This window comes from Cyanistes caeruleus, chromosome 2 (genome assembly GCF_971803275.1).
Source record: "Cyanistes caeruleus chromosome 2, bCyaCae1.hap1.1, whole genome shotgun sequence".
Classification (NCBI taxonomy): Eukaryota; Metazoa; Chordata; class Aves; order Passeriformes; family Paridae; genus Cyanistes; species Cyanistes caeruleus.
Genome location: NC_141702.1, coordinates 32,232,838 through 32,247,448, shown reverse-complemented (window position 1 = coordinate 32,247,448; position 14,611 = coordinate 32,232,838). Strand labels below are relative to the sequence as shown.

General features: G+C 38.5%; 1 long non-coding RNA gene across 1 annotated transcript; it reads left to right on the top strand.

The window, feature by feature from the left end:
* The first annotated feature begins 9,759 nt into the window (after positions 1–9,759).
* LOC111926076 (uncharacterized) lies at positions 9,760–12,094 on the top strand. Its single transcript, XR_002862654.2, has 3 exons — positions 9,760–9,961; positions 10,060–10,290; positions 11,045–12,094. It is a non-coding gene; the product is annotated as an uncharacterized LOC111926076 (long non-coding RNA).
* The last annotated feature ends 2,517 nt before the right edge of the window (positions 12,095–14,611 follow it).

Below are 14,611 nucleotides of genomic sequence, written 5' to 3'. Positions count from 1 at the left end.
AGCTCAAGAAGCATTTGGTCAATGCCCTCAGGCACCTGGTGTGACTCTTGGGGATGGTCCCATGTGGGGCCAGGAGTTGGACTCAGTGATCCTTGCTGGTTTCTTCCAACTCCAACTATTTTCAGGATCTGAACAGGTATTTTGGAACTCCCACAGCATTTCCAGATTTGATTCAAAAGTGGGTCTGAGATTTACTTCCCTGTCAAGGAAAGACAAATCTGAGAGCTTGTGAAAAACAACTAGAGAAGAAATGGCATCAAGATAGCTCTGACAAAGATAAGTTATAGGAATATTTCCATGTTCATGTTTTTATATATGGTGTTTTTTTATAAAAAAAATAAAAGCTTTTATGAACTGCCTTGGCTTAACACTAAAGGCATTCATTCAGAACAAAAGACAAAACCAGGCTTGGGTTCAAACTCACTGTTTTATTTGTCTATTAAAGCTATACTTTAGCTGGAGTAAAAGCAAACAGTCTGGCACCTTTTCATCCAGTTTCTTCTGCCCTCTCCACCAGACAGCTGTCTCACATTATGAGCTGAGGAAGAAAAACAACGTTTAGCCACACACCATTGAATGAAGCTCTGAGCTTTCTCTGGTGGAGTCTGCCTCATAAAATGATCACAGCATTTAATTTGGAAAATACACCTACTGGTAACTAGGTCTGGATTGGTCCTTTACTGAGAACTCTGAAAGCTGCATTACTGAATAAAGTATGGGATTCTCCCTTTATTTCTGGGCAGGAAGTTTGCGAGTACTGTGGCTTAGTTTTTGTGTATTACTTAATTTTTCTCCAGATGAACCTATAGCATGGTAGACGAAGTGGAAGGGTTTGCAACCTTTTCTGGCAAAAGGATGGCTTGGGAGATACTTCTTTTCCTAGGAAAGAAATATACATGCCAGTTCTATATAAACCTAGAGGTCAGTTAATTGACAGTCCCATAAGACAAGTTGCCATGGAGATCAGGTGATTTAGTAGTTCACGAAGAAAGGCTTAGTCACATATAACTGTGAAATCCTGAGTGTGGTGGTGAAAATGCAAACAGAGTAAAGTCTAGACATGAAGACAAGAAAAAAGGAATTTGTGGAGAACAATCTATTTTTCTGGTATTCAGAGGAAAAATAAATGCTGATGAACTTTTTTAACATCTGGACAAATGCTGGAATAGCATTCATACATCCATTTGATGGCTTCCATGGCAGGAAAATACACTTTAAGAAATGGGGTGGCCTGCCTCTCCACTGGCCCCTAGGAGCAGTAAAGTGATGGTTGTTACTTCCTTCCACCCTATAATCAGGTCCTGCCCCAGTCAGAGAGGAAAATCCCTGCTTTCTTAAACAAAAATGGCCACTCAAGGTCTGAAGCAGGCTTATATTTCTTTCTCTCTGGTAAATAAGTGGGAAGCCTCACAGAAGGGTCACACTAATGTGGTGGTTTGACCTGGCTGGGTGTCAGGCATCCACTAAAACTAGTCCATCACAGACCTTCACAAGGGGACAGGGGAGAGAAAATATAACAAAAGGTTTGTGAATTGAGGTAAGGACTCAGAAAGATCACTCATTAAACACCAACATGGGCAAAACAGACTCAAATTTGGGCTATTGAATTTATTGCTAACATAATCAGATCAGAAAGTTAAGTAAGAAGTAAAATAAATCTTAAAAACGACTTTCCCCTGCCCCTCCTTCCTCCCGAGGCTCTACCTCCTCCCCCCAGAAGTGCAGGGAGACAGGGAGTGGGGGTTACAGTCAGTTTATCACAGGTTGTTCTTGCTGCTGTTCAGGAGAAGAATCCTTGCCCTGCTCCACCACGGGGTCCCTCCCACGGGAGAGAGTTCCCCACAGACTGCTCCAATGTGGGTCACTTTTCCATGGCACGTAGTCCTTCAAGGACAGGCTGTTTCAGTGCGAGTCCCCAGCAGGGCCACAGGTCCTTCCAGGAAACCTGCTCCACCGTGGGCTCCTCCCTCCATCCTGGAGCCCACTGGCAATGGCTCTGTTGGCCATGGGGGAGCTTCTGGCACCTTCTCACAAAAGCCATCCCGGTAGTGCTGTAGCCTCCCACTACCAAAACCTGGCTGTGCAATGCCAATGCAACCATTAACATAACACAAAAGAAGGGAGAAAAAGGACTGCAGAACTGAGAAAAGGGAAAATAGAGCAGTTGACTCAGCACTAAAACTTAAAAAGGGAAGACAATTTTTCCTGAATGTCTTCATGGACTGAAAAAGAAAAAAAAAAAAAAGGAAATAGAGCTTTTTCAGGGAAAAATTCAGCACAATTCAAATTTTTGTGTGGACACTGAGGAATCTTTACTTCATAGAATTTACTACCAGAATTACCCAGAAGCAGCTGTCCCTGAATTTGTGGTACTCTTTGTAACAGAAATTGGTATTTCATTCAACTCTTTGAGTACAGCATTTATTAGTTTTCCCTATAATTCAAAATGGACTGTCCAAGATATGTACCCCTACATCCCTTTACGAGTCCTCTGCAATCAGAGATCATAGGTGAAAGAAAGGAGTGAAGCAGAAAAGCAAGGACGTAAAATAGAACTTAAAACAGTTCCTTGCCTGACATGCCTGTTATTTTGAGTTATAACCTAAAATGTAACTTCTCTGTCTCCTATGAAGGGAAATAATTTTTTTAATTTTGACGTTTTGAAATCAGGGAACAGCAAAGATGGCATGCCGGAGAAATTATTTCCTCAGCTCAAACTTTGTTATCAAAGGAAGGGTTTAATTTTTACTTATTTTCAATTTTTATTCCATTACAGCCAAAGTTATCTTGCCTTTTTTTTTTTTAATTTCTGACTCCTCTTTTCTCCATCTTCCCTGAGGTTTTTATATCCCTGGCAGAAACTGAATTTGTTCAGCTATGATAGAATGGTACAATTCTCAATTCTGGCAGCATAATCTACCTTGATGTTTGTTTGTAGCAGTGTGTGAGCAGGTGATGGAGTTTCTAAGAGCTGAGCTTCCTCATTTTGTTCTTTTGAAGCTGTTGGAAGCAGCTTTTCGGGTGGAAGCAGCAGAATTTGAATGAATCTGGCAAGCCCTCTTACCCTCCTAACAGGAGGATTGCAATTAAGTCCTGTTCCAAGCCTGGGAGAGACTTTGGGAGGGTGGAAAGGGCACCTGGAAAATGTGGAACCATTAAAATACATGGCACTGCAAGGAACTGTAATTTTATTAAATTATTAAACTATCACCAGCATCCTGGGGAGCAGTGGCCAGGATTTGCTGGAAGTGAATCTACTCACCACACCACTCAGTAGGAAAGATCATAGAATCATAGACAGGTTTGGGTTGGAAGGGACATTAAAGATCATCCAGTTCCAGCTCCCCTGCCATGGGAAGAGACATCTTCCACTGGACCAGGTGGCTCAAAGCCCCACCCAACCCGGCCTTGAGCCGTGGGGAAACATTTGCTGTGCATAAATATAAGCACTCCCTGACGTGTAAGTGTGTGGAAGAGAGTGGAGTGCAAGGAACCTTTTGATTTTCCCTTCCCAGGCTGTTTGAACCTTGGAGTCTCCTCCTGGAGCAGGCATCAGATGGTAAGAGTGTAATTGGTAATTTACGTATTATAATTACATAATTTACAACTACGATGGTAATTACTCCATGCAGCTGGACACAGCTGTTCCAAGTGCTTAAAGAAATGTCAGTAAGTATAAAACCTTGTATGGGGTGATAAGGTGCTAAGGAAGACACTGCTCTTGCATGCCATCTTCATTGTTCCCTGCTGTGGAAACTTCAAAATTAAAAAAAAAGAAAAAAAAAGCTTCCCTTCCTTACAAGAAAGAGAAATTACAGAGTACAGATTTCCATATCAGTTTTGGGATCTTTTCTATAGAATTCTTAGTGTTTCTCCTCAGGCTTAGTTGACAAGTGCAAACTTTGTCTATTGGGGAGAAAACTCTGACTGGACCATTGCAGTACTGGAGAGCAGCACAGAAATTTTATTAATTCTAATTCACTTATTACAAATTTTTTTGCAGTGCCTGTGTTATTCCAACAGGCAAAAAAATACAATCATGGAGAATAGGAACTACTACATAAAGGGATAGGAAAGCAGATTTAAAAAATCTTTTTATAACAATGATTGCATTAAACTAACTTACCTAACAAACCTACATCTTTAGCTTTGCAATGATGAAAAGAAGAAAGGAAAAAAAGGAAAATAACATCAGAAATGATGATGCATCAGATGTCCACTGAGGCTGAAGTCTTCTTCACTAGAAGAAGTAGGAAAACTTCAACTGCTTCAGGTGTTAGTAGCTTTATAAATAGACATTGAAATATTTTGTTAAATGGGACGTGCTTAAATGGCTTCAGAAATCAGAAGGGGCTGGGTATTATCATGTCCAGCAATGCATTTGGATTTGCAAGAGTAGATTTGCCTGGCTTATGTTTGAGCTGTGTTAAATAAAAAATTCCACAATCTGTATTCAGTGAATCACAGAGGATTCATGTAGTACTGGGGAGTGACCTATGGCACAACTGCATAAAATCTGCAAAAAAATGTATTTCTACAAATGTAATAAAAGTATCAAAGGACATGAAAATAATATTCAAAGTTTAACCTAATTTGTATCATGAATGGACCTCAACCAAAGGCACTGCTAAAATTTCTTTTGTTTTCACATGTGTGGTGGTTTTCAAATAGAAATGCTCTAAAATATTGCTTAGAATACAGTTAACACTGCACATAAAGGACATAAACGTTTGACACTCAGACTGAGTGTCAAAAAACTGCAAAACTGAAATTCTATCATTCTGAAGCTCCATCTTGCACAATGAACAATGGCAGCAAAACAAAGTAAGCAAAAGTAAAACAAAGTAAGCAAAAGTAAAACAAAGTAAAAAGAAAACCCACTGAAAACTTCACAGCAAGAGAGGCTTGTGTGACTCCTATATCTGCAACTGAGCATAGCTGGATAAAAAGCTGGCAGATTTTTTAATCTGCAAGTAGAAAAGGATGTGTTTTAATTGTTCCTTTAACAGGCTGCAAGCATCCTTTAATGAAAGTAACTATAGCAAGGGTTGCTAGAATTCAATTAGCCAGAACAGGTGTATGCTAGAGATCTTCAAACCACAGAACACAACATGGTCCTTCAGAGTAACTGGCAAATTACCTGCTAATGAATGCTGTCAGGAAAACCCAGCTGGCAGGAATGTCCTGGAAGTGCCAGCATTGCCAAGACTCTATCAGCAGGAAAGTAATGGCAGGTGTAAATGTTAAAATTGATGGAGGTTAATGAAGGATGCAGTGGCAATGGACCAGATTGCCTTTTCTCCCTGGTAACTCCAGGGAATTCAGTGCAATTTCTGAACAATATTCTCTGGCAGCCTTGCTAGAGAACCTGAGATGGACCTGAATGCTGTTGTTGTTCCCTGGAAAAAAACCTTGGTGATGGCAGTGATGAAGTCCAGTGCATCTCCACCTAGGAGAGAATCACATCTGTTGTATTTATGGCTGTAAATGAAGGAAGAGATGAGTTCTAAAATTAGAACAGAATGTTATCTTATGAAAACTCATAGAGTATAAATTCTAACACTTTCTTACTTAGAGGAGAGAAGAATAATGGAAAGCCAACAGCATAAGTGATTAGAGATGTCCTGGAATTGTGTAATAACCATATTTACACTTACTATTTTCATACAAATTTTAGTGGCATTTATTGTTCTAAAATTTAAGATTCTGTGGTTTGGACCAAGACAAAGATCTCAGATCACTTATACTGGGGAGAGTGATTTTTACATGGGCAGATAGTGACAGGACAAGGAGGAATGGCTTTGAAGCAAAAGAGGAGATATTTAGACGAGATGCTAGGGAGAAATTTAACGTGAGCACAGTGAGGGACTGGAACAGGTTGCCCAGAGAACCTGTGGATGCCTCATCCATGGAACTGTTCAAGGCAATCACAAAGATGTGATTTTAAGAGACAAAATTAAATCTATAAAATGCATTAAATACATAAAATGTGTTCATTTCCTCTATATTATGATACTTAATGTTATGACAGATTGAAAGTTTTGAGCCATATCTGATGACAGGAGTTATCAGAACTGTTTAATTTCTCTTCTGCAGACTTTACTTTTCTCAGTAGCAAGCACAGAAAAAGAAATTGTTGAGGTATCAAAACTGCAAAACCCTCAAAATATTTTTTTTAATGGGTAACAGAAGAGTTCCTGCTGTCTTATTTCACTGAATTCTGCACTTTATGGAGAAATTTGGGAAATATTCTGAAAGCCTTTTTGAGAGGATATCAACACTTCTGTATGGAAAGGAAATTGCTATGAGCTTCAGAGTTCTGGATATTGAAATGACCCAGGTTATCATATGAAGGTGCTCTTTAACCATTAATTTTTTCTGTAAGGCACAGTCTGGGATTTCTTAAATGGCTTTTTCAGCTCATTGAATTCATCAGCAGAAGCCAATAGACTTCAATGAGGACAGAGACAACTGCTGCTGAATGCTTTTAAAAATCCAGCTTCTGCTCTTGTTTGAAGTAAATACGTGTTGATTAATCTTAAACTTAACAGACTGGTGATCCATAGGCAGTTTTATTAAAGACCAGATAACCCATTTCATTTCTGTGTAGAAAAGCCAATATGAGGTGAAAATTTTTCAACTGAAACTGAGGCCAAGTATGTCAAACTTGTTTGTTGTTCAATTGAGAATTAAGAGCAATGGTTTTAACTAAAAAAAAAAAAAAAAAAGAAAAAAGAATAAGAGGGTGACAAAAGCGTAGTAATATGGAGATTTAAGACTCACAGCTTTTTCTTCCTGCTGGTATTCAGCTACACTTAGAATATTTGTATATTTGAGAAAGATGACTGAAGTGTTGGGTTTTTTTCTGGATAATGGACTGATTAAATAATGTTGCAAAGGTCATTGAAGAATGCAAAGATATTTTACTGCACAATGGAGAGGAAAAGGCATCCTTCTGAAATAGCCACTAGCCTGATCTTCACAAATCTTTACAAATTCCACCCAGCAGTTGGGAAAACTTTGCAAGGATGGCATGAAACTGCATGGGATGGGTGTTTTGACCTTTTCTGGATGACAAGCGCCCATCCAAACTGCTCTATCTCTCCCCCCATCAGCTAACAGGGGAGAGAAAAATGTAAGGAATAGCTCGTGGCTAGAGATAAGGGCAGGGAGAGATCACTCAGCAATTACCATCATGGGCAAAACAGAGTCAGCTTGGGAAATTATTTAAATTTATTACAAATCAAATGGATTGGATATTGAGAAATAAATCAAAATCTTAAAAGCACCTCCCCTTTGCTCCATCCTCCCTTCAGGCTTTATTCCTAGTTCTCTCTACCTCCTCCTTTTCAGTGGAACAGTGAGATGGGGAATGAGGGCTGCAGTGAGATCATCATCTGTTGTCTCTCCTGCTCCTTCCTTCTCAGATGGAGGGAAGACTCCTCACATTTTTCCCTTGCTCCAGCATGCAGTCTGTCCCATGGCAAATTGTCCTCCACAAACTTATCCAACTTGGGTCATTTCCACAGGCTTCAGCGCTTCTCCAGCGTGTGTCTCATCCATGGGGTACAGTCCATCAGGAACATGCTGCTGCAGCATGGGTTGCCCATGGGACAACAAATCATGTGAGCACACTGCTCCAGCAGTGTGGGCTCCTCTATCCACAAGTGTGCAGATACTGCCCAGAGCCTGCTCCAGCAGTGTGGGCTTCTCACAAGGTTATAGCCTCCTTTGGCCATCCAGCTGCTTCAGTGTGGGGTCCTCTAAAGGCTGCAGGTGGATCTCTGCTCCCCCATGGACCTCCATGGGCAGGAGGGGAACAGCTACCTCACCATGGTCTTCCCCATGGGCTGCAGAGGAATCTCTGTTCTGGTGCCTGGACTGTCTCCCCCTCTCCACCCACCACTGCTGCTGCACTGTCTGCAGGGCTGTCCCTCTCACATGTTCTCAGACTGTTCCCTCTCTCCAGCATTGGGTCTATTCTGGAGCTGGCTGGCATTGGCTCTGTCACGTATGGAGGAGGCCTCCAGCAGCTTCTCAGAGAAGTCACCCTTGTTGCCACGCCTTCTACCAAAACCTTGCCATGAAAAACCCTATATGATGGGTCAAACTGGGAAGGCAACACAAGCAAGAGAAAAAAATAAGAATGTGCTTGTAAGGAAAGACAACTAATATGTCTCAATCTTCAGAAGCACCAATTGAGTTTAAGAATGTGAAATTACTGTTCTGAAGAGAAGAAAAAAAACCCCAACCCAATTCCACCATCCTTAGGACCTTCAAGTTAGGGATATCATCAGTGTTAAGACTTTTATTCTGCAAATAAAATCCTTTTCCAAACTTACTGATGACCATTGCAGAGTGAAAACTAGATTTTCTCTTCAATAAGAAATGCTGGTATTTCTGCAGGGCACAAAAAGGAGATTAGAAAATGATGAGACTTTCTTTTTGATATTTTCTATCAAAACAGAACAAGACCTTCATGAAACAGAACAGTTCATGCTGCCATTTATTATTAGCTTAATAATATTTCTGCCATCTTCCCAGGGTTCATTTGAAAATATTTATTTTCTAGCAGTTTCATCATTAATTTGCATCTCTGTTGCTGCCTTGTTTCCAGAAACGTGGAATTTAGGTGAATGTTGGAGGCTGTATCTCTGCTGTAACTACAGCCTCACAACACACAGGTCCTGCCAGACAGAGGCTGAACCATCCTGTGCTTTCTGAACCAGGGGCCAGAGGAAATCTCAGTGCCTTGAGAAAATAAATCGTCACAGGCAAATGCAAATTCAAGTAGTTTAAACTTTATTATTAATTTTTTCTTTTGGTCGTGAAAATATCAAAGCTGGAGGAGTGCCAATCGTAAAAGCAGGTCTGAAAGAAATTTCCTGACCAACAGTACTATCAAAACACTGCATTACTGAGAGATTTGAGGGTACCAGATTGTTTTCTACAAATTGTGATTCAAATATTTGTTACTGGGCTGCAACAGCTTAGTCAACTTCATTTTCAGGTCATGAACGGTGCCCTGTGTTGCTTTTCAGTCGCAATACATGTTCATTGGTTTATATGGAGATTTAGATCTGCTCATTAAGGCTTTTAAGAGAAAATGTAGTGGAATTTGAATGGTCTTATTTCAACTAAAATTCCTGGGTGTCTTCCAAAGTACAAATTTCCCTGATTTAAGCTAGCAGTGCCTCAGTAGATGCATGATAAAAACTCAGCTGTGTTACTCCACTATATCTAGATTTACTCTTGTAATTACATTGGCCCAATTTCTTTTTTATTAAACTCAAATGGAAAGGAAATAATTAGATCTGATAGATATCATATAAGAGAGTATGCTGAGGGTGAAGTAATTAAACTGTAATTGTAGTAAATTACGTTTTTCATTAGAATGGTAGGAAATATGTTAAATGATTAGCTAAAATGTTTAGGGTATTTGAAGTCCATTCAGCTTTTTGATTCTGCAGGCAGATCAGAGGAATTTACAGGCTATGAAAACGTTTTGGTACTGTACTATCTCATGCTATCAATACCAAACTCTTTCCCAGCTTGTTTGATTTTAGCAAATATTGTTCATTAATGATAGTGCTACAAAATATGTAAGATTGTTTTCTAAAGATGAAATGGAGCTGCTGCACTCTGCAATCTAAAACCCATCTGGATATTTACAAACAATCTCAGTGGCTCATTTACCTAGGGAGAATTTTTTTGTTTATAGAAAGTTAATCCTTTTATCTGTTCTGCTTTCAGATCTATCTCCTGCATTATTGGCTTTTCTTGTTCGTTGTTTTTTATTTTCTTGCTTCGGTTTCCAAAACCACTGAATTCACAGCATGTTCAGCTAACAGAAAAATAACCCAAGTGCTGTGCTTTGAACACATAATGGATCTCCTAAAGAACATGAAACCACCAATGTCCACTGGAAGTTCTTGTCTACATGAGGTGAACATGCAGAAAGGTAAAAAACCCCTGACACTCTCCAGGGAGTCGCATGTATCAGGTAATTTTTTTTTTATGAATAATTAAAATATTTTCTGGTGGCAACAATGGTTACAGGGAAAATGCTGACTCTGTAAGAGCAAGATCCCCACAGCTGCAAAGGAGGATAGGGGAAGACTTCGAGCATAAGCCCTGTTCGTACACTCTGCTGTGGAGAGCTGAAAAAGCCATGGCACTGCACAAACCATGTGGAAGGAAAAAGAGAAATGAAAGCATTAGCCTTGGAAAAGAAGTAAAGTTTGTTTCAAGAAGAATTCTAAACAAATTTGGAACAGACATATCTTAAAGGTAAGCTGAAAGCAGCCAAATTGTACTTCATGGCATGAACATCCAAATAGACATTCACCTTCAGAACATCCTAAGGAGCTGTAAGAACTATTCCACAGACAGGTGGTGCTTGAGAGGAGGTGGGAGGGTGGGTAGAGGCTGAGGTCAAGCCCAAGGTACAAAAAGGTCAGGTGCAGGATCAAGGAATGAAGAGATTTTCTATAATTCAAAGTTCATGAGCTAGTTAATGAACTAGAAGCTAGGGTTCATTTCTGTCTGAGACTCTTGGGTGTGGACTGCTTTACTGGAAATGGCCATCTGTGTGCCTTCACTTAGTCAGAAAAATGCCCAGTTAACTACTGGGCTGCTGAATAGGAGGCACTTTAATGACACACCTCTAGAGGTTCCTTATTGGACTTCTGAGCTGTGGCCCCGTAATTTCTTCTGTATTTTTCCAGCATTAAAGCTGCTTTATGCATCATGAAAAAAATCACTACCAGAGGAATGGTAAAACTTACAGGCTTGACTTGACTTTTAGAGACTATGTCTTCTAGAGACTATTTCTCTAAAATTGCAATTTCAACATTAGTTTGGCTTTTCTAAGGGAGGAAATTGCATGTCATTGCAATCCTGTAAAAGCACCAGGCTTTTGGTGATAGGGAGCCTACTTTTCCCCCTAAGCTTTCCAGAAAGTGAATTTATTTCTGTGAAACCTCCTAAAACCAATAATTGTTGTTTTGCAGTAATAAAAAAATAATCCTTTTTTTTGTTTCAGAGGAAAGAAGATAATGCTAAGATACTGCTGGGTGAAGGTAAAATTGGTTAACAAGAAGTCATAGAGAAGAATAATAGCAATGGAGAAAACAACCTTCTTAAAAAACACTTGAGGGTTTGTGTGGTGGGAACAGGGCTGAGGCTTTTCCACGGTGTTTTATAGATTGTGTGGGAACTTCTTCTCTCCTTTGTCACTTGGGCCCCAAGAGCTGCCACAGGCACTGGGAAGGGTGTGTGTGTAGGTTTCTGGCAGGTTCCAGGGTCTCTTTCCAGTCTCAAGTGCTAAATGTTGATGCAGCAGCATACCTGGCACAAGTACTCTCAGCAAGATTTATGCTGGCCGGCTCAATGAACCTGTGTTGACAACATCCTAAAACTGTCAGCCCATTCTGTTTCTTTAGCAAACAGAGTTGGAAAATCAAACTCAGGCCAATCAAAAATGGGAAAAGTTGTCAATGTAATTTAAGATCCAGTATCATTCAGGAGCCAGTGAATGAGAGAAAAAAAGTCTGCTCTGTTAAGAGAGTATTTTTCAGGCAAAGATGGCAATTTACTTCAAGCTTGTAATAGGTACATTTAATGCATTTGAATATATTAATTTATCCTACAGCTGTAGAATGCTATTCTCAGTTAAACAAAAGCATTAGATCATGATACTAACAATACTTTTGACAGTGTAAAGTTTTGAAGGGAAAATAAAAGCACTTCCTGGCAGAGCTGGGCCAAATTATGGCAAAGGGAGAGGAAATAGCAGAACACAAGATATATTGTATTTATGGTGACAGTTTTTGTCTTTTAGGCCTGGGATCATTTTGCAGAAAGTTTAGAGTTGTGTTTCTCCCATTTTTTAAAACTATACCATACTGTGATCAAAGACATTTCAAATTGCTAGCCCTCCAAAACTGAAAGCCACTGTAAATGGGTGACAGAGGAATGTTGCTCTCACATACTTATAGTTCCCTCTGTCATTGTTATTCCTTGGTAAAAATTGAAAATCTTTGATCAAAAATAGTTTTAAACTTTTGAAATGAAATACAGCTTATTAGATCACTAGTCCACTGCATGATAATTTAATCACAAATGCATTCCTTTTGAAGTAATTGGAATTATTATTTTATTTGGGTTTCCACATATTGTGTTATTGTATGAAAAATATTAATTCCAATTCTTTTCAAATTTTCTTCCCAAATCCACTGTAAAATGGCTTTAAAGATTTAAGAAAACCAACAGAAAATTGGAAGCATTAGGCAATGGAAAATATGATTTTTAGGTTTTCCCCATACAGTAACTAGGGTTTCATGCTTGGTCTGATGAATAATTCCCTGCCTTTTTAACACATTTTGGGAAGATTTACCACTCTGAAGAGCCAGATACTGTGGAATAGGGGATCTTAAATTGATTTAAATGAATAATTTAATCTTTTAAATGGATTTAAAGAAACACTAACACAAAGCTTTTACATTTTTTATAACGATGAAAAGTTTAATAAGCTGGTGTGCTATTTATTTTCTCAGTTTTAAAGTTTCATTATATTTCTTTCATTATATTTCTTTCTTTATATATTTCTATATTTCTATTTATATAAAAATATATTTCTTATATTTAATTATATTTCTTTCATTATATTTCTTTCTATTATATTTTAAACATCAAAATGACCCAATGTTACTCCTTCAATATGATATTTATAAATTGTACAAGCAACTGAAGGGTTTTTCTGAAAAACAAAGAAAGATTGTCTGTTTCTATGTCAGTGTCAAAATTCAACCTGCCTTCACTAGTGTTAAGATTTTACTGGATGAATTTAACCATCTATTTACCACATAATTTGGTGTAGTCACTGAAAACTGGCACATTTTATTTTTTTAAAAAAAATGTGGTTTTGCTAAGATGGAATTCATGGAGTGGTCTGAATATCTTCCTTTTCTAAATGCAACTAGTGTCTGTATTTCTATGTTAGGCAAAAGATTATTGCTGATAAATGCTATAGTTGGTGCTCACTAGTTTTAACTTTTATTAAATTGTATGTTACTAATATTACCATTATATGCTGATAGTTGTTAATGCCTCTATTTCCATTTCAAATGCCAAAGCATTTTACATAGGAAGACTGCTTTCCTTCCTCCAATTTTCTGAATGGAGGCTCAGAGTCAGAAATGTGTTATGAATTCAAAATGACCACACACAGGACCAGTGACTGTAGTTAACACACTGTCAGTCTGGGACTATGCACACAAAATATGCTTTAACACATTTGAAAATTCAAGGGATTTCATTGTATAGCCAGGGTTGACAAGATTTTATGCAGGGGTTGTCACTGAACAACATTTTGTTCTCAGAATCCAATGCTGCAGTCTGAAGTGGTGAGACTAGAGACTTTCACAAATAGTAACCCTGTTGACTTCTCATTTATACTCTTCAAGTTGAGAAAGGGTAATTAATTCAGGTGATTTGGTTTACAAATACCCTGCACTGGGAATCTGGGGAAAATTTGCCAGTAATCCTTACTAGGTTTTTAGGCAAATGATACTTCTCAAGATTGTTATACCAAAACTCTGAATGTCTTTGATTATTTGAAATCTAACATGTAAGAAAATTGTGGTGCTTTCTTTTTTATTTTTAATTTTGTCTTCCCCTTTCTCTTCCTTTTATTATTTTTTATTTTTTATTTTTTTGGGGGTGGGGGAGTGGGGGCAAAAGAAACCTTATGGCATGTGTATGACAAGTTTCATCTATTAGTTTTTTCCTGGAAGTATTGTCTGCGTCCTCCTCATGTATTTACTTAAGGAGCAAGAGGTTTTCTAAGAATTTGGGATAAAAACACCATTCTTCCATACTCAATCTTTTTTCAAAGCAAGAATTTTAAACATTTTTGAGATACTTTAACTTTTGGAGTTCATGTGAAGTTCTTTCCTATGACACCAGAATTTCCTTGCTGTGTTGAGAATGTGTGTTTCTTTTCTTAATTGCTTTCACACAGGAATTTACTGTTTTTGTGAGTAGCCTGGGTCGTGCATTTCAGCAATCCTTTTCACTTGGCTTAGGAACAGCCTTAATTGCCTCAAAACGATGGCTTCCATGAGCCTTTCCTAATTAGAAACTATATTTCTGAAAGGCTTAGGGAGGTGAGGGGAGAGAAAATATCAAAACTTGTTCTTCTCCCAGGAGTGCATTTTATTCTCAAACTGCAGAAGTCAGGATCTCTATGTAAATTATCATGGATAAACATCTGTCTCATGCATGAATATTGCCATGCTGGTGTAGGTGACAGAACAAATAAAATGTCCCCAAAGCTCTGAAGTGGTTATTTATTACTGTCCTTTAACAATAAGTTAATCCTTAAGACACGGGTGTAGTGATTGGAGTGAACAGCTGGTGCTTATGGTATTTACTGAAGAACTTCAGAATAACATGGTCTGTCAAGAGCTATCTGATATATACACATCCACAGAGAGGGGTTCATTTATGTGTCAGGTTACAAGACAGACAACCACCCAGAGAGCAATGCTCACCTATCAGTCGGCTTAAAAATGTCAGTGAATAAACTCCTTGTGGGGGAAATTTAAAA